General features: G+C 46.5%; 1 long non-coding RNA gene across 1 annotated transcript; it reads left to right on the forward strand.

Annotated features, from left to right (window-relative positions):
* The first annotated feature begins 1,634 nt into the window (after nt 1-1,634).
* On the forward strand, nt 1,635-7,495 carry LOC119511157. The gene is made up of 3 exons (XR_005212163.1): nt 1,635-1,753; nt 1,844-1,986; nt 7,212-7,495. It is a non-coding gene; the product is annotated as an uncharacterized LOC119511157 (long non-coding RNA).
* The last annotated feature ends 18,542 nt before the right edge of the window (nt 7,496-26,037 follow it).

A 26,037-nucleotide genomic window follows, 5' to 3' on the forward strand; every position in this document is an offset into this window, starting at 1 on the left:
TCCTGAGAAAAACCATATCCATACAGATTTCCCCCTTAATCTGACAGCCCTCAGCAATTCTGTGTCTTAGCCAACTGCACATTATCAATTGTGTATGGAAGGTCTGGGCACTGTCCTAGAGTTTTCAATGCACAGGCTTACAACCGGCTCATCTCTGAAGTTAGACTGTAAGCTCCTCAAAGGCAGGGATTCCTTGTATGCATCATTTGCATCATTCATTGTATTTAGTTTGGTGCTCTTCATGTGATAGAGGCTTAATAATTGCACTTTCCCTACAATGGGAGAGTTACTGTGTGCCTAAAGAAATAGGCACAAGGGTTTTAATGCAGAACTGCCCAGATAGAAAAAATAAGAGACCTGAATTAAATGTCTGCTAATGGGTAATAGATAAAGAAAATGTGAAATATAATGTGCTATAGAGCAGATAAAATAAAGGCAATGCAGTTGAATTACTACTATGTATAGATTTCAAGGACAGAAATGTTGAGTGAAACATGCAAGTTCGAGCATAATATGTTTAAGATAATATTTATGTAAACTTAATTCCATACCAACTGCTATTATCTAGTGTTTATGGATCCGTAAGAATATATGTGAGTAATTCATAGTAGTGCTCGTGCTTGCCTCTGGAGATGGAGGGAGGGGAATGGGGCATGGGAGCCCAGACTCTTTAATTTCTTGTAAATATTTTCTTTTCTTTTCATTATAAAAGTCTGAAGCAAATAAGAGAATGTGGGCACCCTCTTGGTGTGTTAATTCTGCTTGGTGGAGCTATGGAGCCGTTGCAGTAGAGGCTGGCAGGATGCCAACACAGCAGGCCACCCCTCCTTCTGGCACATCTTGGGACCTCCTTTCCCAGCCTCCTTGGTAGTGAGTGGCAGCCACGTGGCCTTGTTCCAGTGGGGGAAAGTGGGCGGCAGTGATGGATGCCACCTCTACAGTAATGGAAGGACCTCTGAAACGCCCAGCCTGGGTCAGCAGGATGTTGGTTTTGTACTGAGTTCCACAGGGGGCTTCCTGAGGCTGAGCAAGACTGCAGGGAACAGGAGCGTAGCAAGAACACAGAGCAAAGTCCCAGGAACTTCCTGCTGCCTACAGGTTGTAGGTGAAGTTATGTGTTGCCTGCTGGCCCCACACACAGGCACTCTCTGCCCCTTGACCCATCTTGGCCCGCCTCCTCACTGTCACCAAAACACATCTTGCTCACTCCTGATCTGCTCTTCACCCGGAATGTCATCCCTACAGCTCTTGGCTTTTATAGCACATACTCAACCATACACCCTCTTGCTTGGACTGACCGTGTCCCTTGCAGCTCCAGCCCCCTATAGTGACATCCCCCCACCCCCACCGCCATTTCCCTCCAATCTTCAGTATTATTATCTGTACTACTTGTTTGGGCCTTAATCACACACTTGCTCTGTGTTGTTGCTTCTGTCTTGGCAAGAGGGACAATGTCTCTTCCTGGTATCTATCTTTTAAGGAATGACCTAAGTTGACTTTTTCTGGGCTAAGCAGAGAATAACAATAAGAGAATCTAATCTGGTGTCCCTCTGAGAGTCTGATGGGTTCACAACATTGTAAACACTGTTCAGAATTTACAGAGTTGGAGTCAAAGGGTCCTTTCCTGGAGAGGAGTGGGGACAGGAAGGAAGGCACCCCCAGGACTGCAAGAGAGTGAGAGAATGAGGGCATGGAGAAGCTGTCGGGCAAGACCTGAGGCTGAGTTTCATTCTCATTTCAGAGAAGACCAAGGGTAACTCCATCCGGGGATTCTTAATATTGCTTTACACTTTGTGGCTCTTCGTGCTTACTAGTTTTGTTTTCACTTTTGCTTCCTCCATAGCTCCAGTGCAATGCAAAGGCATTGCTTGTTTCAGAGACATCTGGGAAGGTAGGGTGACATCAGGAAATCAGCACTCTATTCCTCAGTCACTGTCAGGGGAACCGAAGGCTCAGGAGGGAGAATCAGAGACCATGGCCTGGAAGGTGAGAGACTAAACCCCAGAGATTTCTGGGTAGAAAGGAATGGTGGCTGGAGGGGAGGTCCTGAGGATCCCACCCTCCTCTGTGATGTAGCAACAGCTAGTTACTGTCCCTGTGGTCTTAGACAAAGCCATTTAGCCTCCCTGAAGCTCAGGTTTCTTATATTCATAAAAGGGATGATAACAACCTTTCTGGGCTGGTTTGAGGTTTAAATGAATAACACGTGAAAGGGCTTTTACTGTGGCTAGTACATGAGATGCCAGATAAATGTGGGCTAGTCAGAATGAATAGAGAATGAATGAATGAGTGAATGGGTGAATGAATGTGCTGCCTAGGAATGGAGCATATGGCCCAGAGACCTGGGGCATGGACCTGTGGGCAGAGGCAGTATCTAGGCAAGGACATTAAGGAAGGACTTGGGGCCACCCCCAGGAAGCCCTTGCTCCATAACCTTCATTTGGATGATCTCTTAAGCCCTGAAGGCCAAACATCTTGGGTCAAGGCATCCTCTTCTCTAAGGAGGAACCCTGGGCCCAAAACTTGGTGCTTCAGGCTAAGGTGGGTCCTGTGGGTTCCAGCACTATAGTTGGAGCCGAGAATTGAGTGCACTTCTAGGAGGAAATGGAAACAAAGCAGTTCCTCAAGACGTTAGTAATCTGGTCTTTACTGAGTTCAGCCCCATGGCACATAGAACACAGTAACCACATGTGTAGAAAATGGAGACAATTGTAAAGGAAATTGGGGAAGACCTTGGAAAAATCTAGGATATAAATACTTTGGAGGGGAGTGTAAGGAGCATATGCATTATTTATTCCCCAGGGCTTTATTTACCTGAGACAACTAACCCCCCACTTTCCTGGGAGGTAAAATCTGAACATGCTGTTTTGACACTGCAGCCTTCAACAGGCTGGTCAGACCATATTTTTGGTATTAGCTGTCACCTCAGCTGCCCTGCAAAAACCTCCTCCCTGCTGAGTGGAGCTGAGCACACCAACCTCTTCACATGCCATCGTGTTCCTCTCTTTCTAGCCATCTCTACCCTGTCTTCAGGTCCCCACTCAAATCCCACCTTCTTCCCACTGGATTCAGGGGTTCAGCTTCAGCTCCACCTTTAGACCTTCACTGCTTCCTCATTTCTAATCTCCCTGAACTCCTGGTGCCCCTTGCCTGCCTTTGACTCTTAGCCTCCCCTGCCTGGCACTGTGCCTGTTTAAGGATCTCATCCACTACTGTTCTAGTTTGCTAATGCTGCTGGCATGCAAAACACCAGAAATGGACTGGCTTTTATAAAGGGGGTTTATTTGGTTGCACAGTTACAGTCTTAAGGCCATAAAGTGTCCAAGGTAACACATCAGCAATCGGGTACCTTCACTGGAGGATGGCCAATGGCGTCCGGAAAACCTCTGTTAGCTGGGAAGGCACGTGGCTGGCATCTGCTTCAAAGTTCTGGTTTCAAAATGTCTTTCTCCCAGGACGTTCCTCTCTAGGCTGCAGTTCCTCAAAAATGTCACTCTTAGTTGCACTTGGGATATTTGTCCTCTCTTAGCGTCTCTGGAGCAAAAGTCTGCTTTCAAAGGCCATCTCCACAATGTCTCCATAAACTGCAGCTCCTCTTTCAGTTCCAGTGCATTCTTCAAAGTGTCCCTCTTGGCTGTAGCTCCTCTTCAAAATGCCCCTCACAGCTGCACTGAGTTCCTTCTGTTTGCCAGCTCATTTATATGGCTCCACTGATCAAGGCCCACCCTGAATGGATGGGGCCACATCTCCATGGAAATTATCCAGTCAGAGTTATCACCCACAGTTGGGTGGGGTGCATCTCCATGGAAACAACCTAATCCAAATGTTCCAACTTTATCTCCACTAATATGTCTGCCCCACAAGACTGCATCAAAGAATATGGCTTTTTCTGGGGGACATAATACATTCAAACTGGCACAACTACTTTACACAGAGAGCTCCCTGAGGGCACTGATTGTGTGTAGCGTATAATCCTTATGACTCCTATTCCACCTATCACAGTCTGGGGCACATAAGGAACTTAAAAATAGCTGTGGACTAGTTGGGAAAGCAAAGTCCTTAGTGACTAAGTAATACCTCATTCCTTTACATCTCTGGCCAAATGGACATTTGTGGAGACCTAGAACTTTCATGCTGTCCAAGGTGCAAACATGAACAGGTGACCATCACCTGGCTTTGGCTCACCTAGCTAGCTCCCACCTGCAGGCTAGACTCACTGTTACTCCCTACACAACACTCAGCACCTGGGTATTTCTGCTGTGGCAATACCATTCCTAACATCTCACAGCCCAGTGTAAGCCCCCTGAGGCCCTCTTCACCCATGCACTTTCTTTCTGATTTCTCCCTTCTCTGTGCTGTGCCTGCTGCTCCAGCTCTTACAGCCCAGTTGGGATGGGTGGGATAAAACACGAAGCAGGGCACACTAGTGATATAAAGTGGGAGCTCTGAGAAGGAGGGCTCACTTTCGGTTGGGGTTCTCAGGGATTCACGGACAGGTAGGATTTGGACTGGCAAAGAAGGCAAAAGGCAGAAGCGAGAGGACCAAGAGTGTTGGGGAAAAGTGAATAGACAGAGTGTCGGGAAAGGAGAGAACACAGGCGCTGGGGCAGAGGGGTAGATGAGGGCCTGGAGTGGAATCATCTGCTAGGCTACCTGACACCCAGCTTGGTAAGCCCTCAGTAGTGATTCACGTATTTATAACTGAAATTTTTTTGAGTGTCTGTGAGTGCCTGGCCTCGTGCTAGGATACAGACAATCAGGTTGGCTCATGGGAATGCCCAAACCTCAGGCATGGGGGGGAATTCGCTCTTTCCAGCCAACCAGCTGTTGGGGGTGGGGGTGCCCCTCATGGGTCTACACTCCTGCAGGGCCAAGGATGGTCTCTTCTAAGGGCCTGACCTGCTTTAGGGTTAAATAAATGGGTAGGAAACTACTGGCAGGCTCCTCATGCTTCAGACAGAGAGAGCTTTGCAGACAGAATGGGCAAAGTAGGAGAGGAAGCTGCACTGGGATGCCAGGCCTCTGTGTGCCTGATGAAGGGAACAACTGCTCGTTGCCGGGATCCAACTCCAGAGAAATTGGACTTTGGGATCCTGAAAGAGGCAGGGTGTGGGGACATTTTTTGGGGGAAGGGAGGGAGTCAAACCCAGCTGCTCAAGGCTAAATGCCTGTTCCCTGGGAAGTTCAAGAGCACACGACCGTACAACCTGAGCCTGCAGTGTCACCTGGATGCTGGCACAGAAATTCAAACTCAGACGCAGTGATGGGGTCCGGCAGCCTGGCCTGAGGACGTCAGGCACCTTTTTTTAAGAGAGACGTTGGCAGACCAGAGGGTAGCCAAGCCTGGGTGATGGAGAATGGACAAAGCCTAATGAAGGAAGTGTTGGGAAGGAGACATGACAGGCCTGGGGAAGAGATGATGTGGGGTGGGGGAGAAGGGGTGGAGGCTGTAAAACAGCAGTTGCCAAATGATGAACTCTCTTCTGGATGAGGGGCTTGACTTTTAAGGGTAGTGTGTCCATGAGGCAAAACTAAGACGTTAGAGGATACCAGTTTTCAAACAATGACGGCTGTCCTAAGAGGGAAGGTGCTGCCTCTGCTAACCTTGCCTTCTGAGTTTTGAGGGCTTACCCTGTGCAGGGCCTGGTGCTAAGCACATTTCATTGTAGCAGAAAGCCAGCTGGAATCAGGTTTGCACATATGCCATTTTGGGATTCTTTGGAATATGTGGGGAATACTTTCTTTGGCTAAAGTATTCTAAAGAATTCTCATATACATAAACTTCTTTTTATACTCAATATTGGCAGTAACAGTGTAGGAGTAATGAGCTCTTCAGAGTTGGAAAGTGACACAAACATCACCTCTATCAGTGTTCTATGTGAGGAGGTCAACTTTTCGCAGAAAAAACAAGGCTACATCATTTTTGTCATGCACACACAACTCATCCTTGAAGCTGGCTCTACCCAAATTGTATACAAGGTCATATATAAACCGTACTATATAAATATAAACATAGAATACCAAGCAGCAGGGAAATCTCCACAGCAGCATATGTTATCTCATTTAATCCTAACAGTAATGCAGGAGATAGGAAGTCTTATCTTCATTTCATAGAAAGGAAACCAAGATACAGAGAGATAAAGCAAATTGCTCAAGATCATGTAGCTAGCAAGTGGCAGACATAGGACCTGAACTGAAGTCGGCTTGAAGGGCTCGGTGTTTATGCTTTACTGGAGGTATCTAAGCAGAGGCTGAGGGGACCTCCAGGGACACTGAGGAAGGAATTTCTGGCTCAGAGGGGATGCATGAAGTCCCTTCCACCTCCACATGTCCCTGGTCTGTGGTTTTTAGGCCATCCCTGAAACATAAGCTATAGTGGGTGCAATGAGTTTGCCAAACTGCCAAGTCTGAGGCAACACACCCCACAAGACTATCCTCGTGTCAGATCCCAGCTGCAGGTTTGGGGATCCCCAGGATCACCCTTACTGCAGTCCAGCTGGCTACCAAGTTTGATAATTTTGATACCAGATTTGATCATTTGCTAGAATGACTCAGAACTCAGGAAAGCACTGTACTTATAATTATAGTTTGATTATAGCAAATGGATACAAATCAGGACAAGCTAAGGGAAGAGAAGCATAAGGCAGACAGAATCTGGGACTGGGAGGGTCACAAACACAAAGTTGCCATGTCCTCAAGAATAGGTTACTCTCCCAGAATTGATGTGTGGCAATATGCAGCTCACCCAAGCTTGAGTTTCAGTGTCCAGGGTTTTTATTAGAATTTCATTACATAGATGTGATTGAGTCACTGCCCACGTGGCTGAACTTGATCCCTAGATACTTCCCCTCCGCAGAGGTCAGACTGCTGTCACATGGTCAAGGTCCCAACCTTCTAATCATATGGTTGGCCTTTCTGGGGTGGTCGGGTGGTCATGTCCCCCACTCATTTATAGCCCAATGGGTTGCCACGAATAACAAAGACACTCCTATCACTCGGGAAATTCCAAAGGTTTAAAGATTGACCACCAGGAGCCAGGACAAAGGCCAGACCTCTCTTTAGGTGAAATCAAATTCCTTACTACACAGTGGGCCACCCCTCCACACCCTAAGCAATGACAAGCATGTGGCATTGGGCAGGAAGAGAGGCAAGCATAGGGCAAGACAGGTGAAGTGTGTTCACATCATCTAGAACCCCTGTTTCCTTTCCAGTTTGCCCCAGGGTACTTGAGCAGCTGATCCCTTTCGATGGAGGACCATCAAGCAGCCAATTGGAGAAGATAAGAGCTCAAGACCTCAAATCCATCTACTCAGAGTTTCTCAGACTTTTTCACCTACTGATAAAATAAATTCCTCTCCATCTCCTGAAGATCCAGAGATGCCCTGATTTGGTGGGATGAGAGGTGCTCATTTTGAATTCTAATATCAGTTTATGAATTATCAGTAGCCAAAGAAGATTCTATCCAGCTTTTCTTTCTGTAGCTTGTATTAGCAAAGTCATGGACATTCTCTTGGTTTTCCAAATATAAAACTATATTATGCTATAGTTTTTCTTTTTCAAACCCTGAGTGCTACCCTCTCCCCTCCCCAGGGAATTCTGATATACTCCCTTTCAAAGACATGCTACCCTCTCTTTCCACATTCACAATTGACAATCACTGGTCTACTGTAACCCGTACAGTTGAGAAAACAGATATGAACTAATTTGGTCACAGTCACAAAATGACTCATTTAATTTTTTCAATTCAGTTCTAGTCAACTAATATTTGTTAAGCAACTACCTTTTGCCTGGTATCCTAAAGCTAGCAGGTACATTTGCATTTTCAAGTCTTTCTTAGCAAAAGAGACCACCTGACCAAAGAATTGAATGTTTAGAGGTAGAATTTAGGTACCTGTGGGGAATCTTCTAGGAACCGAGCAACTCACAGAGTGTAGACAAATGTCTGCTCGACCAAAGCAGAAGGGGCCAGCCCTGCATGAACGCTCAGGTTTGAAGATGGCAAAAATAAGGGCTATGAGAAACTTCTCCCTAAAGTAACTGCATCTCCCTGTCAACACTCTCTTCTCCCTGAATTTGGGTTTATGCCCTGCCCGCTGTTTTCTTTGTTTTCTTTTCATCTCCTCCACATTAGGCAGAAGGATGCCCCCCCCCACATCCCCCCATCTGCCCCCCCCATCCTTTCCAGCACAAAGTTCCATTCTTCATTAATGCTGTTTTAAAGCCAGCATGGAGCTGTTTTCCAGATGTGGTCATGCGCAGACAGTAATTGTGCTCTGTGATCCCTTCCAGCTGCTCCTGATGCTTGCCAACAAGTTTTCCCCACCCCCACCTTGCAGCCCCAGGAGTCCATGTTTGAGGGCTGCAAATTAGGGCCAACGTTGTAAAATGATCATGTGCTACATACACACGGCCTTCCCCACAAGAATTATGGAGTTTATAAGTGAGCTAATTGGCATTAGGTCTTGCCTGAAAGGTCAACAGAGTGGCAGGGAAACAGGATCTTGGAAAACTGATCAGCTGATTCCCCCCAGATCCCCCCAACTCCCTTTCCCATTTTGAAATATGGCCTACCTGCCCTGTGGAATTGGTGGTTCTTGTAAATTACTGCTTTGACTGTTTGGGACTGTGACACATTGTTTCACATCCCATGGAAAGCAGTGGGGACGTTCAAGGGGTGCATAATTATATCCTGCAAAGTCTTCTACCATACCACAAGTTTTAGCCCTCATATGCCTCCATGAAGCGGGGCATTGTGATGCTCTTGACCTTCAAATCAAGGATGATTTATCAGAGGGTAGCAGAACAATCTTTGGGTTTTTTACTTATTTATTTTTACTCCAAAGACATGAGGTCCTTTAGAAAGATCTTATGGCACAGCAGACCCTTGTCTTTCTGTTGTTTCTCAGATGGGAATGCTACATGGCATTTTTTCATTCCATGAATTCTTACCGAGCACCTATAATACAGAGGGTCCAAGACTGACTTTAGGAAGGAGAGGAAGTTGTCTTTCTGGAGTCATTATATTTTATTTATACATAGTGTGGGTCCCTTTCAGCTTGAGGTGAACTGAAGCTTTATGGTTTTGAAATGTCCGTCCACCTCCATCTAGAGCTCACTGTTTGGGCTTAAGCACCGGAAGTCTTAGTCAAAACATATGTGTTGTATCTGGGAAGAAGAACTAATTAAACTCCTGGTTCTTACCCTCCTCTCCCCTTTTTGCTCCTTAGTAAGGGACCCTTTGAGAATCTAAGGAAAGTTGACCACACATGCCCACATTCACATGTATTTTACCTTACAATTCTTTTGAATCCCAGCCATGGATCAATTCCAAGTTATGAACCTCCGCGCAGTTATTGTCTCCACCCCTAGCCTCTCCAGCCCACACAAGTGCGTTAGACCTTTCTGGCAGAGAGGCATCAGGAAACAGGGCTTAGACTGGCCAAGGTACTGGGACAGGTGAGAGAAGCCAAGTTTCAGTGGCCTGGAAATCGCCTGCTTGTTCAATATGCAGTCTGTAGACGAAAGAAGCAGAGCCACTTGCATATATACATGTGCAAGTCTTTTTCAAATGTATGTAGATGCTGTGTGATGTGATAACTGTGGAATCATTTAGAAATGAGGGATGTTAAGTGTTTGCCTGATCAAATTACTAAGATGGTAACCATTATCATGGCGGGAGGAGTGCGTGAGGCTGTTTCATGGGAAAAAGGGTTCCTGACCTGGACAGCTGGGGAATCCCAGGTCTAGTCTGGCACTCTGGTCCAGGCCACCACCACCTCTCACCTGGATTACCATAACAGCCTGCTCATGCATTGCCCTCCTTCTGCCCCTGCTCCTGCGTGGCAACCAGGGTAGCCCTTTGAGAACGTTAGTTCCTCCTAAGTTTAACCCCTCCAATGGCTGCCATCCCGCTCGAGTCAAAACCAAGCCCCTGCCATGGCCTTGGTGCCCCAGCCTCATCTGCTGTTATTCTCCTCTTTGCTCACTGTATTCTAGTCCCCAGCCCTCAGCCCCCAGACCCCTTGCTGTTCCTCAAACACGCTGTGCCAGCTACTGCCCAAGTCTTTTGCACTTGCCCATGACGTGCTTGCCCTGGGTGTTCAAATGGCTGGCACTGTCCCCCTTCCAGGTTGCTGTCGCCTCATCAGAGCCGCCTTTCCACCTCACCCCAACATAGCCACCCCCACCCCTGATCCCCTTCTCCTGTTTTATTTCTCCCCACAGCACCTAACACCGTCTGATTTCCTATTTATTTATTTATTTTGTCTGTATCTCCCCACCAAAATATAAGCTCCTTGAGAAGAGCACTTGTCTGTGGTGGTTACCACTGAACCCGCCGTTCCTGCCACGCACCCAGCGTGTGCCAAGTAGATATTTAGGAAATGAGGGAGTGACCCCAGGGCACTGGGAGAACAGGAAAGGGGCGGGGAAAATCCTACAAGTGCCGGGGAAGAGCGGAGCAGGCAGGGAGGAGCCGGGATGCACAGCCCTTCTCCCCTTTGGTAAGAGCCCCGGGTCGGGGGCAGGGTGAGGACAAGGCTCAATTACTCCAACTGGTCAAGCCTCATCTGTAACGTGGAGATCCTGGCCCTTGTCCTTCTCACCTGACTGAATTGTGTGGTAAGTTTGCTTTACCCCCTCCTCTGTCCCTCTTCTCTATCAATTCCATCCATCAACCCTAAAGAGAGACTGAGCTAGTGATAAAGGGCTCATGTGGAAGCAGGCTCAGCCCTGGTTGCTGATCTGCTGCTAACAGATGACTTCATGCCTCTGGACCTTATTCTAAATCTAGAAAATGAAAAAGTCTGTTTAGAAAACTCTCAAAATATCAGTATTTTATTTTATTATGAAAAGGGATGTGAGATACAAAATAGCTTCAAACTCCTATAGGAATACTATGCAATAACACTTTTTCAATGCCAGAGGCCCCTAGAAAATCCCAGGAGTGAACAGTCTCCCATTCCCCCCATCCAAAAGCTCTCCTAGGTGCACGGGCCAGGCAAAGTTCTTCTCCCTTGCGGAGCCTGATGGAAGCCCCAGCCACCCATTCTGCACCTTTTCCTGAACTCACATGTTGGGCGGCTTCAGCTCAGCCTATTCTGACTAGGCTTTAGGAGGCAGCTCGCCCAACACCCCACATTCTCACGAGCTCCTCTTCAATCACCCGATGGCCTCCTCTGTCCCCAACATTCTACCTAGCCACTGTTTGGGGGCAGGAGGCACTGCCTTCTGTTGGCAGCTGACCCTGACTGTGGGGGAAAATTAGGGAGAGAAGGCATGGTTGAAAAATTGTGTGTAATTACCATGGGGATGGAATGAAGGACCAAGATCAACGAGGGACAGAGTGGGTCTGACCTGGACATGATAGACAAGGCCTGGTGAGAGCAAGAGGAGGAAGGAACAAGCTGGACACACACCCTGTCCACCACCCGCAAACTTATTAGCCCTTTGGGTCTCTTTCTGAATCAATAAAGAAAAAGAATCCCTTGTCAACATTTCCCTGCCTGGCCCTCAATGATCCAAGGTGTGAAGAAAGGCTCGCTCTGGATTTTCCTGGGATGGAATTGGGCCCTGAGCCCCAGTCCAGTCCACAGACCTGACCCTACCTCAGGTCCTGTCATCTGCATCTCCTTGGCATTGGCCCTGACCTTGAGATCCCTTGAATGCATTTGGAGAAACCTCCCTGTTGTGTTCTGCCAATGAGGATCCCTACTATATATAAACCTGTGGCCCTGCCCTCCTCACCCCTGCCACTCCCAAGTAGGAAGGCCAACCTGGGTGGGGCATGACTATTCTTCTCCAGAACCCAGTTTCCTCTGATGCCCCAGTGTGTCCCTAGCCTTTCTGTTGTGTTGATGTGACTTGTGCCCTTCTCCAGGTCATATGCACCTAGTGTGCTACCCAGCCATAGGCATATCATCTAGGAAGCCACAGTGAACATCAGTGAGTGAACATGGTCCAGAATCCCCAGGACCAATGAGATTAGGCAGAGAGGACCTACGTCTGCTCTAAAGTCATAGGTCACCTTAGGATCTCCTGTCTTCATCTTTGTTCTCTTGGACCATGGACCAGAGAAAAACTAGCCAATAGCTCTTGTCACCTGCACCTGTTCTGGATGACTCCTCTGGGACTTAATCTCCTAGCGGTGTAGCTGTATGTCCTGGTCCTGCCCCACCCAGCCCTGTTGGCTCCCTGGACTTGACCTCCAGCAAGCCTGATTCATGGTGCCTGCTAGTGGCTGGCCAAAGCCCTCACTCTTGTACTCAGTTCATTCTTGTGGCTCCTACAATTAAATTTGACAAGACCAGTGTTCCAGAATGTGGCCCTTTCCAGGCAGATGAACAAATTAAGCTTCCACATGAGACTTCTGTTCCCTCTCTGGAGGGCAGTGTAGATGACAGCAAATGGGGAGAAAATCAGTCTGCAGCAGTGAAGCCAGCCTGGTAACACTTGCAGCCATCGGACACTCACAAAAGGGCAAACTTCCAAAGTTACTGCCCTGCCCTCCCCTGGAGCCACCTTCTCTCCAACGAGCACATACCCACCATTATGCGTTTCTGTTTATTTTCTGCTCCCCCATGTCTTCATCTCAGCCACCACACCTAGCCCTCCCATCCACTCATCTCACGTCCCTTCTCTCCCAACAAAGAGGAAGAAATGCTGGAGAGCTTTTCTTGACTTGGGCTGGAACTGAGGGTTAGCCCAGACAAATCCTGAGGAGAAGGCAGCCTCCTGAAACAGTCTGGGTGCCGTCCCAACAGTGGCAGCGATTTCCACGTTGGTAAGCTCCAGGCCCCCAGACCCCATCTGCTGCAGCTCTGTGCTTTGAGCCTCACACTGCAGCTTTTCCTGAAGAGGTTGTCACAAGTTCAGAGCAGTCCTGGGTATTGGGGAGTTGAAATTATTTTTACCCATGTGCAGCTGAAATAGCCATCTGCCATCACACCACCCAATTCCCCACTGTGTTTAAAATCCATCTGGAGTTCTTTTTTTTTTTTTTAATTCTCCATAATAAAAAAAAAAAAATCAGTATCTTGGTGCAAAGGAAGATGTCATGTCTTTTTTGTCTGTGAAACAAGTCCTAGAGTAGAGGATGGATGTAGGGCTATTTGCTGCTTGTTCCAAACCAAATTGATTCATTATAGGTGCTTGGCCCAAGGTTGTTCCTTATGGTAGAGGTGCCATCTTCCTGTATCTGAATATAATGCAGTTCCAAAGCCCAGCTCATGGCACCGCCTCCATGGAGCCTCCCTGATTTGAGATCTTTATAATGGAAATGGACAGTTCCTTAGCAGTTGGTCCTTAATTCACTTCTATTTGCCTCATCTGTGTTGGCTTTGTATCTCCCATCTCTGTGACAGCTGGGACTGTCTTGTTGATCTTGTTGCCTCTTGTTGATCTTGCATTTGCTACAGAGCCAGCCCAAAAGGAGGCCATGAAGAGAGTCTTGGGATACCTTCCAATCCCTTCTTTTTCAGGGCTCCTCAGTTGCTTCCTTGAACAGCTCAGATTTTCACCATATTTGGACTTCTATAGTCAATCAAATTGTTCACACACCCTTTCGGCTTTGCCAAAGTTCTCCATGAGCCCCAGAGTATGGGGATGGTGTCTTATAGCCCAACGCTTACACAGTGACCAGACCAAGGTGGTGCTCAATAAGTGATTTTGATATAAATCAGACGGTGATTATGATTGAACTATTCATTTAATAAATATCAGTTAGGATCTTAATAAGTGCCAGGCACCCCGGCACTTGCTGAGGAGTCAGTGATGAATAAGCCACAGTCTCCACCTTCACAGTCCACAGTCTAGTGGAGCAGGTAGATGGGGAAGTTGGGGGAGCATTTCAATGTGATTTTACAGAAGGCAGCAATGAACTCATTACGGGATTTAAAAACTCTGATATTTGAGCATAAAGATTCAGTAGGGACCTGTGCAAAGGCATGGAAGTGGTAAGAATCTGGGGGATTCAGGGAGTAGCCGTGGTTCCGCGTGACCCAGCGCGAGATGGAAGTAGTGCTGAGAGGTTGGCCTGAAGGAGTCAGGGGCCCTGACCTGCTGTGACAGAGCCCCCACCAAGGTTTCCCCTGTCATAGGTTCTGATTGCAACGCTTGCCTTGATCTGAACTTTCCTTCTGTAATGAGGTCTATGAGTTTGCCCTCCTCTATGTGAAGTGTGACTTCCTTTGCCCTTAAACTGTCTGTTTCCAAGTTTCCATAGATTATGCTTTAGTTGATATTCCTCCAGGCCCCCTATTGCCCTCAGTCCAGTTATGTGTCCATTTTAAAAAACCAAAACACACAAGGAAACACATCTGAAATCTAGGAGTTGGCAGTTACATCCATGTACTACCTCATGGCTTTGGTCAATTTCTTTGACTACCCTGGGCCTCAATCTTTTCACCTGAAAAAGTAACAGTAGACCCACCTACTTCACTGGGTGGATCCAAGGCTCAACTGCAACAATGGATGTCAAAGAGCCTTCAGTTGCATAAATCATAGCATAGACACAAGGGCGCATCATCCTGAAGGAAGAAGACTGCTCTCCTTCCACCATGAAGACTCCCTTGCCAGTCTGTACAAACTTCATTGGGTACCTTGGTTTCCCATAGCAACTTGCCTTATCCATCTATGGGCATTTTTGCCTCCACATAAGGTGGCACTTGCTCATTAGGTGAAACAAACTACCCATGCTCCAGTGGGGTATAGATGGGAAGCTGTAAGGTAGCAGGGCTTTCCTCCCCCCTGCTTCCCTCCCTCTCCCTTTCTATGTTTACAAGTCTCTGGAACAAGCTGTCTCCTGTCTGGGGAAGGCAGAGCCGAGGCTGCGCAGAGGTGGTGCTTGGGATTTGAGAAGGCAGCTGCTCTAGCTGTCTCCCAAATGCTTCACGCAGCCTGCCTGGCTCGGGCCCCTGTCATGCTTGTAGCACATCTGAATACTGGTTGTTGGCATAAATTGTGAACCCAGCACATTATATCCCCTTCTTTGGGGCACCCAAGTTTATTGGCTCCAGCTATCCATTGGGGGCAGATTATTGATGGATCAGAACACAAGTTTCCATTTCTTCAACTAGTCGACTCTCGAAAATGGAGAAAGAGCACTTTGTAGTCACATTTCCAGCATTTTGTCTCTTTGGCTTCCACTCATGAGCAGCAACACACACCCCAAATCCTGGCTGTGAAGCAGGGAGAATTGGTGTAGGAAGGAAGTCAGGGAGAAGCCATCCTTTGGCCACTCTCTCCCGACTCTCTGGGGTCCATCTCTGCCTTCTTCCAGGTGCTCCAGGCCTTAGTGACACCCACTTCAGCTGCTGCAGCGTGCCACCCAGGCCTATCTTCACGTCCAGTGTTCTGAGCCCTGGCTCCGATGAGCTCACCACCAAGGAGCTGAAAGATCACCAGATGATGAGGCTGGAGGCCTGCTTTCCAGTTCCAGGTGAAGTAGCTGTCACCTGTCTAAGTCTCAGCTGGTGTACAATGAAGGTGAGTGGACACTCTGATCCTGTCTAGCTCTTTTACCTGGTTCTATTACTCTTCCTCTCCTTCAACCAAAAAATCAAAAATCATTTTTCCCATGGTCCATTCCCTCAGGACCATGTTCTGACCTGAATGAAATCTCGTTCTTGTGCATATGGGGAACACTAATTTGGGGTGGAGGGCACAAAGGGTCTTCCTGGCAGCCTCAGCCCCTCTGAGCCCAGGATGACAGCATAGGTTGGGCCTGCTCTCTCCTTTTGGAGATGTCCCACTGGGCAACGTCCCTGCATTCACCACTCTCCTGTATCTTTCTCTTGTTGTTTTTGACTATGACAATCCTGCCCCTCACAGTCAAGGTCAGAGTTCCCTGACACCTGAAATCAAGTTGGCTCCAGGCTGGGCCTTTGGAAGAGTCTCAGTAACAATATTTTGAATAAATGATTAGTTGGCAAATGCTTCAAGTTCTGGGCTACATAGTCTTACCTGAATCTATTCTCCTAACCCACCTGTCCACCTTTCAGTTTTACCCTCCTCTGCCCACCTGAGGCCAACCCTCTTGCTTGTCCATCTGTTTCATGTCCATGTGCTCATCAAGGACACTATTTTGTTGGGCATTTACCCTTCCCTCAAAGAGAACTCCAGCATCACAAGGTTTGGCCTGCAGTTTCAAAAAGAAAAAAGAATATGCAAATGCAGGGCCTTTTGGACTACCTACCTTTCTCATTATTCATCTGCTATGCAGTCCTACTGCTCTCTAAAGCTCTTCTTCTACAAGAAATCTTCCTGGGCCAGATCAACATACAGTGGGCTTCAACTTCTTAATTAAAATCCCTCAGTTATAGAAACATTTTTACAAGGCTCTTTATAGAGGCTAACTCATTTTATCATCCCATAGACATTATTATCATCTCCATAGTAAAGAAAGTAAACTGAGGGTCAAGGAGTTCAAAATCAGAAGGCTGACACAAAAGAGCCCCTACGAGGAAGAACAGGGACCCCCATGCAGCTCCAGGAATCCAAGGTAAGAACTCTGTCTGTTACAACATAAGCAGCGAAAGCTCAAGCATCTGTGGAAGGCTTGTGAGAACTCCCATCGTCTGGCTCAGTTTATTCCAGAGCAGCTTGTGCTCTATTCTACAGCTCTCCCTTGGAGTCAGGGGAGGGCCTGCTGCAGGGTAAGACAGATTGAGGGGACTGGAGAGGAGGAGGAGGAGGCATTTCTGGAGCACTGAGTCAGACTTGAAACACCCCTGAGAAAATTCTCCCTGGGAGGACACATGAAAGGCGGGTACTCAGCTCCTTAATGTTCAAAGTAATCAGTCTCTCAGTAAGATGAGATCAGAAAGAAGCCCTACATGCTTCTTAAGTCAAAAACAATGCCGTATTTTTTTTCCTTTTTCCTTTTGCTTAGCTCAGATGGCAATGTTCTTGGCTTTGTAACTATAAGAACTGGTTGGTCTGGTAGCTGCTGCTGCCCAGGACAAGAAGGAGCCTGGGCCTCCTGGCTCATGCTCTAATCAAGAAGGGCTTAGGAAGCATCCTCTGCTCAGGTTAGACAAGACGACAAGAGGGTCCCAGAACCATGCTAGGAAATGGATCAGTCCCTCGGTTGAGAAGGCTGGGCATGGTCTGGTATGTTTTCCTTTTGACCAGCAGCAAGAGCAGCCAGCCCTGCAGGAAGGATCACAAATCCAGGTGGGTGCTGCTTGGGGACATCCAAGAGCATCCAAGAGAGCAAGCAAAATTAAGTTATTCTTGAGAGCTTAACATATGCTAGACATTACACAAAGTGTTTTCCATGGATTATCTCACTTTTATCTTCATCACAACCTCAGGTGGTAGATTTTATTATCATCCCCATTTTACAGATGAGGAAACCAAGGCACAGAATTTTCAGTAATGTGCCCAAGGACAACAACTAGTCAGGGGTGGATTTGAAATCAGTCTAGCTTCAAAGCCAGTCCTTGAACTATGAGGCTTTCTGGCCTTCCAGGGCTCAGATAAGGAGCTTTTATATAAGACGGACACAGGCTTCCTTTACATAGCAAGAGCTCTCCTGTTCCAGTGGTGTTGACTGCTGCTTCCAGAGCCTGTGTCAGAGGTGGAGGAACCTCAGCAAAGAAGAGTGCAAGCATAGCCCAGTACTTCTAGAGAGTCAATTTGATTGGATTGGATTGGATTGGACTCAACTCAGCTCCCAGTATTTACCACCACTTGGGTGCCAGGCAGTTTTGTCTGACTTGGGGATTTTCAGATGAATCTGAATCAATCCAGAAATACTTTTGGAAAGCCTTGAAACTTTGGACAATCTTTGACTTGACAATTCTTCTAGGAGCTTATTCTAAGAAAATAATCTTGAAGAGATGGAAATGGTAGCTATGAAGATGCCCCTCTTTTTTCTTTTTTTAATTAAACAGTGAAAAACAATATAAATGTCTCAGGATTAGGGGATGGGCTAGTTAGAATACACGTATGTAGTACAGGTGTTGGAATCTCCTATGCCGTGGGGCCATGCAGGTGGGAATGAAGCCTGTCAGCACTGGTATCTTTACTTCCACAAGTAAATATGCCAAAGGTTCCCAAACTTTGTCTCAGTAATTTTTTTATAGCTACCTTAGGCCAAAATAAACACCTCATAGTTAGATTTATTAAATATTTAGGCCAAATAAACTAATAAGTATTTATATCCTCACAACTTTGTACATTATGAAAAAACACTACACCAGGATTGAAAGGAAAAAATATTATTTGTATTTCATTCTTAAATAACCATCATTATTTACTAATGGGATGCATGTGCCCATTGAGTGCTGTACAGTTCCTCAAACATTGGAATCAGGCTGGACTGCCACCCTGTTCTAGTTTGTTAACTAGTTTGCTGCCAGGATGCAAAACACCAGAAATGGATTGGTTTTCATAAAAGGGGGTTTCTTTCATTACATAGTTACAGTCTTAAGGCCATAAAGTGTCCAAGATAACACATGGACAATTGGGTACCTTCACTGGAGGATGGCCGATGGCGTCCGGAAAACCTCTGTTAGCTGGGAAGGCACGTGGCTGGCATCTGCTCCAAAGTTCTGGTTTCAAAATGGCTTTCTCTCAGGACATTCCTTTCTAGGCTGCAGTTCATCAAAGTATCACTCTTAGTTGCCCTTGGGGCATTTGTCCTCTCTTCGCTTCTCTGGAGCAAAAGTCTGCTTTCAACGGCCGTCTCCAAAATGTCTCTGTAAGCTGCAGCTTCTCCCTCAGCTCCTGTGCTTTCTTCAAAGTGTCCCTCTTGGCTGTAGGAAGCTCACTCTTTCTGTCTGAGCTCATACAGTGCTCCAGTGAACTAATTCAGACCCACCTTGAATGGGTGGGGTCACATCTCCATGGAAACTATCCATTCAGAGGCATCACCCACAGTTGGATGGGTTGCATCTCCATGGAAACACTCAAAGGATTACAATCTAATCAACACTAATAAAACTGCCCATACAAGATTATATCAAAGATAATGGCATTTTGAGGGACATAATACATTCAAACTGGCACACACCTTCATCTCCTGTTCCAATTGATTTCACACACGCTTGTTTTTTGACACAGCAACTGTGGGAAGCCCAGCTTCGCAAAGAAGTGACGCTATTAAATGTAGTGTGAACTAATGTTGAAACGGAGCTACCTCAAGCTAGAGTTTGGTGGTGTCTGGCAGATATTGAGTGTCATTGTGTGTTCCCTGAAAGTTAAAAATATCCTGTGGCATCCTAGAGTGCCTCTGTGCACAATTTGGGAACTGCAGAAATGTGTTCTCTTCTATTTTCTTGAAACATACTGCCTTCTCTACCTGTACCTCATGGCCTAGTTTTGATAGACATAGGAGTACAAGACATATTTCTCTCTTGACTTCTTGCCTGCAGTAGAAGCAACTCAGTCCAGGAGCTTGATGAATAGCAACAGACCCTTAGCCTCAGTTTTGGGGAGACCCGAGGGAATGGCTGGGGACTGAGGCACGTAGAGAGCACAAAGTCCATCTAAAGAGGGCAGCTTCTACTGCAGCTCCACCCATGTGGCCAGCAGGGAATGGAGGGGTGACCTTTTTTTTAAAGAAATGCAGAAAATATGGACTTTTATGTGAGATTTCCCCATATTTAAATATTGGTAACTAAATTAATACTATTTATAAACATTGGGTAGGCCAATACCGTGCCACCCAAACAAAGCATGTCTGTGGGTGGTATGTAGCTTGAGAGTCACCAGTTTGGCACATACGATGTAATGAGTTATGTAACTATTAAATGACATTATTGAGAACATGGAAACATGTTCACGATACGTTAAGTGAAAAGGGTAACTAACAAAAATCTTGGTACCATCTTTATGAAAGGGGAATAAAAGGATTATAACCAAATGGTCAAAATGGTTATATCTGGGTAGGGAATCATGGATGATTTTAATTTTGTTTTCATTTTGCCTCTCTGTATTTCCTAAATTATTTTTACAACATCATTTTATATCCAAAACATTTTTTTGTTTTGCATTATTTTTAGAAGGAAAAGCAGAAGAATCACTATAAGTAAGATAGTATTAGCTACAAACATAAATGCAAAATGAAGTTGTATAAGAAATGGTCCCTGATTTTATAGAAGCTTATAAATTAATGGGAGATAGACACTGTGCTGGTTTGAATGTATTATGTCCCCCAAAACGCCATTTTCTTTGATGTAATCTTTTGTGGGCAGATGTATCAGTGTTGATTAGATTGTAATTCTTTGAGTGTTTCCATGGAGGGGCGCCCCACCTAATTGTGGGTGATGACTCTGATTGGATAATTTCCATGCAGGTGTCACCCCACCCATTCAGGGTGGGTCTAAATTAAATCACTGGAGCCATATAAATGAGCTGACAAACAGAAGGAACTCAATGCAGCTGAGAGTGACATTTTGAAGAGGAGCCACAGCCAAGAGGGACACTTTGAAGAATGCATGGGAACTGAGAGAGGAGCTTCAGCTTACAGAGACATTTTGGAGACGGCCTTTGAAAGCAGACTTTTGCTCCAGAGAAGCGAAGAGGGGACAAATGCCCCAAGAGCAGATAAGAGTGACATTCTGGAGAGAAGCTGAAGCCTAGAGAGTACTATCCTGGGAGAAAGCCAATAGCAAACCAGAACTTGGAGCAGACGCCGGCCACATGCCTTCCCAGCTAACAGAGGTTTTCCGGACACCATTGGCCATCCTCCAGTGAAGGTGCCCAATTGTTGATGTGTTACCTTGGACACTTTATGGCCGTAAGACTGTAACTGTGCAACCAAATAAACCCCCTTTTATAAAAGCCAATCCATTTCTGGTGTTTTACATTCTGGAAGCATTAGCAAACTAGAACAGACACCATATAGTACTAGTGATATATTCACTGATAAAACAAGGGGGAGCAGTTTTGCACTAAATGAGTAAATTCAGGATAGAAGGGACTGAAGGGATTCAGGATAGATGAGAACTGGAGCTGACATCGCCCTGGAAGGAAGCTGAGTCAGGGTTCCAAGACCACACCAGGTTCATTGTGGAGGGGGATTGCAGGACTCAGCACACAGTTGTACTCAGAGCCAAGATACATCACAGTGAAAAGATACAAAGCAGGCAGCAAAGGAAAAGCCACATCAGGTAAAGTCCAGAGGAAACCAGTCACAAGCTTGCAAGGGTCATCTTCCCCTGCAGTCACCCAGGATGTGTTTAATTCCTTCAGCCATAAGGTGAGACATGTGAAGTGCCCATGCAGACTCAGTGCCCAGGGCATTTACTGAGAGCTGGTCATGAAGGTCCTCTCTGCCTAGCACAGACCAAAACTCCCAGAGGGAAAGCAGGTGTCCGCATAAATCACATTGTTTGTACTAACAGCCCAGGCAGAGGGAGCCACCCTTATCAGTTAGGGTATGGTGGGAACACCTCGAAACCCAAAGTCCCAGACACCTTCCAAGGACCCACCTTGCAAGCAGGCCTTTCTAAGGAGAGCAGTCTCAGGCCTGCACAGAAGCCTTCGTGGGGAAGTGCAATGGCAGCAGACCATGATTTATGAAGTAGAGAGGAAAGGAGAAAATATTCCAGGTGTGACCAATGCTCACAAATCAAGCCTTTTTCCAGAAATCAAAGAATCTTAAAATCGGAAGGGATCTTGGAAGTCATCTAGGCTAGTACTTTCCAAAGAGAAAGCATTTAACGAGATGACTTCAGGCAGTATATGGATGAATATTTTATGCTTCAATGGTTATATACTTATTTTTGTGCATATTTATATATTTATTTTGATGTGCATGTATATATACACCATATAAAATATATAATAAAAATGATAATAATATAGTAAATAATAGCAAATAGTAGAATAAATAACAGTAAAACCCTGATTTCTACAGACATTATTGCTTAGGGCAGCAAAAAAAAAATTTTTTTTTTTAATGTGAGTCAATTTAAAGACAAGAACTAAATAAACAACACCCCAGGGGTCAGAGGCAATGTCCAGTCCTTTGAGGGGGTATGCTGAGCAAACGGCTGAAGGTGATTAGCCCACCTTCTCTCCCACTGCAGAAATCTTACTACGGGTTTTTACTTTTGTTATGGACTCTCCCAGTTTCATATGCTTCATCTGTACAGTAAGAGATTTATAGTAAATGACCTCTAGGGTACCTTCCACATCTACTAGATATGGTAATGCAATAATGAAATTCAATTTTCACTCAATATTTTCAGGGTTCTCTCTTTCTTTCACCTTTTTTTTTTTTTTCAAAATAAAGCAAGATACTCCTTCATGAAACAATCATTGTCTACTCACTGTAGGGATACAAGAAAACACACAAATCACCAAGAAGCTTACTGTTGCACATCAATTTCAGCATCTTAAATCTTAAATCTAACCTACCCATTTCTCCAATTCCTTCACCAATTTCAACTCAAATACCTTTTATGCTAGAGACACTGGCGTTGCTGAGTTAACCTGGTTCTTTATTTCCCCCCTTGCCCTCCGTTTAGAAGAGGCAGTCCCCAGGCTGGTGATGTTTTGGCCCTGACTCTACGCTGGTTCTACTGAGACCTCCAAAGATACTAACCACAGTTCTCAGCCGTGACCTCTGAGAATTCTGAGCCCACAAAGATCTGAAAGTAATTATTAAACAGGGCAACATACCTTTGCAATAGTCCTGGAGGCTTTTTCTGGTGAGAGAGCTGAACACCTAAGCTAGGCTTTCTGATTGCAATGCCTTGAGGGACCCAGAAGCAAAAGAGCCTTTTCTCTTTTATCTAACAAGCCCTTAGGATAGATGCACCTCATCTTGTCTGTCAAAGAGGTTAGGAATAAGTCTGACTTTCAACATTGTTAATTCATTTAACAAACACCTATTTTTTGTGAGACCATCTTTTAAGCACTAGGGATATAGCAGTAAACGTGGCTCCTTCCCGTATGGAGATTATGTCTCATTAAGCCTCAGCCACTGGCAAAATAATGGCCCAGCAATCTCACCCATGCTTATTCGCAGCTGTGTCCTCTACCACCTCTCTCCTCTTCATTCAAGACAACACCCTAGGGATCTGGAAACCTCGATCCCATCCCAAGGAATCCAAGAACCCACTGCCATTTGAGATGGCTAAGTCTGACTCGTTGACCAGTCCCCTCTCAAGTCTAGAATTAGATCTACTTAAGTACATTTAGAACATCTTTTAAGGCTCAAACCATTCTATATCAGAAGCCCCAAGAAAGCCTGTCCTTCCTCAGTGAGGACATGACCTGGTCCCTTCCTTTTACCCTGACAGTTAAGCTGATGCTTGTACGCCCATCCCATGGAGTGGGTAGTTGGAGCAGGATGCACACCTGACCCAGAGATAGCCTACTTCCAGGCTGGCCAGGTGCCTATGAGCGGGTTCTTGGTCTTGGAGATTTGTCTGGAGGGGCAATGTGACTTTGGCAGGGGATGGGAAGGTGCGGTGGGTAATCCGACCTCAGAATGGGGCTCACCAGGCTGTTGGGAGTGGGAGCAGATGTAGACAGAGTCCCCCATAGCTGAACCCTGGTGAGAAGACCAAAGAATCCTACTGCTGGGGGCACAAAATATCCCTGATCTCGGGATGGCCTTGGATCCTGATATTCCCGATTCCCTTTGTGCTGCTGTCCTGTGAGGAGGCCCTGCTGTGCCGATATCCTGCACTCATGTTTCCCCAGATCTCAAGGGCTGAGATAAGACCTTTCTCCTTCTCCAGCCCCTTTCCTCCCCTCTCCTCACCTACCACTGGCTATTTCTTGACTCTCTGGACTTGAACCTAATTGAATTCCTGATTCTGAGCTTCTTATGGGCAAGGGGAAGGCTTTGTGGATTTTCTGCTGGGTGTTCAGCCCTGTGCCAGCACCAAGAGGGAAGAGAGAGGAAGGAAGACATGCAGCCCTGACCCTCAGGGAGCCTCCATTCTGGCAGGACAGGTAAGGCCTATAAGCCTTACTTGGCTGGGGAACTCCCCGAGGCAGTACTGGTCTGAGCCAGAATGTGTGGTGCATTTGAGGTTAAGTGCTGTCTCCCGAGGTTCCTGGAGGAGTGGGAAATATGGCTGGAAGGAGAGGAGTGGGGAGAACAGCATGTCCCTGTTATGGAGAACAGCATGTCCAAAGGTCTGGGGAGGGAATGCGGGTGGTCACTGGGCTGGGAAGGAGGATCCAAACGGGGAGCTGGGGGACTGGGCCTCGCTTCACCCTGCAGTCCTTACCCTGTCATCAAATTGGGGGAGCCAAATGGATGTACCAGCCAACCCACCCTCTCAGTTACCTCATCAGGCCCAAAGTACCCAGGTTCAAAAAAAAGGAAAGGCATGGTCATTATATGGGTGGAAATCCACATCCCAGAGATAAAATTTTATGACTTGCCTATTGTTCAGCACCCCATATTTTTGACATTCTCTATTTCACATACAGCATTTTAAACATGTGAGACATAGACATTTTTTTTTTTTTTTTTTTACCCTTTTCATTTCTTTTTTCCTGTCATGGCTTAGTGGGTAGCTCTGAAGTTTTTAATACTGAAGAGCCCATTTCATGTTTTTTATTACCCTGCTTGCGTGAAAGCTGAGGCCTATAAATCGTCAACACAGGCCGTCTAATTCCAGCAACAGCAAAGTTTCGTCACATGTAATTAAAAGATCCCAAAGCCATTGGAATGTAATGGATTTGGAAATGACACCACGGGGGCAAGGGGAACCGGCCCGGGAAGAGGCGGCTGTATTTCAAAGTGCTCCTGCGTGGTCTGGGATCGATGGGCCTGCCTGGCTGGGCTCCAGCAGGGCTGGCTGACCTGGGGATAGCGGGCGGGTCTGGATTTCATCGGATCCTCAGCTCTGAGACCACGCCACTGAAATTCCCATCTGGTGGAGGTGCACCGAGGTTTTGGCTTCACAAACTCATTCAGCTTGCTCCAAGGAAGTGGCCCCTCTGATGGCTGTGAGCATTCGGTGTTGTGGCAGGAAGACTTCTAGAAGCAGGGAAGTGATGGAGCCTTGCAGACTGGGCCTGAGCTCAAGATGGTGGAGAAGGCAGACACAGGCAGACATCCTGGCGTTCACCTTCCCCACAGGAACAGTGATCCCCTTATTCCCTGAAGCTGTTTCCAGCTTCTCTAGACAACATGATGGCTCTTGGGAGACTCCACATTCTGCTGTGAAGGTTCTCGGAATCCCCACATCCATCTGGAGTCCATTGCTCCTTCCTGTGAGTCCCTGCCTGTCTGGCTACTGCAGCATGATGGCATCGGATGTGGTTTTCTGCTTTCTCGGCTGACTCACCACCCCCGTGGACTCCTCAGTGGTGAGGATGACATTGATGGCTTTACATGGGCCTGCTTCATAGCAGGTCAGCAACTATGTGGCAGGAAGGCAAAGAGGAAGAAAGAAAAGGGAAAAGGAAAGAAAAATGGAAAAAAAGAAGGAACAAAGGATGGGAGAAAGGAATGAAGAAAGAAAGGATAGAAAGGAGGGAGGGATGTTTGGTGATCTCTTCTCATCTCATGGGTCTAAATACTGTGGCAACCAGGCTCCAAGATGGAGCCAGTGAGCCCCACCTCCTGGCGGTCATGTCCTTGGGTATCCCTGCCCACATGGTACCAAGGTTGGTGTGAGTAACTAATAGGACATGGCAGAAATGATGGTATGCCACATCCAAGTATTAGCTTATAAAAGGACTGTGGCTTCTAGCTTTCTTTATTTCTCTCTCTTTCTGTCTTGGATCACTCCCTCTGGGGGAAGCCTGGTTGCTATGTTGTGAACAGCTCTGCAGAGCAGCCCACTGTCAGGAACTGAAGTCTCTGGCTAATGGCTAGCAAGGAACTGAGGGCTGCCAACAATCAGGTGATGAGCTTGAAAGCAGATTCTCCTGTTCCAGTCAAGCCTTGAAATGCTGCTGTGGCCAACAGCTTGACTGCAAGCTGCTCCCAGATGCCTGACCTCAGAAAGCATGTGGCAAAATAAAGGTGTTGCTCAGTGACAGATAACTAATGCAAGCACTGTCTATATGTTGATGACTCTAGATTTTCATTTTCAACCCAGACCTCTCTGCTGA

Source organism: Choloepus didactylus, chromosome 16 (genome assembly GCF_015220235.1).
Source record: "Choloepus didactylus isolate mChoDid1 chromosome 16, mChoDid1.pri, whole genome shotgun sequence".
NCBI lineage: Eukaryota > Metazoa > Chordata > Mammalia > Pilosa > Megalonychidae > Choloepus > Choloepus didactylus.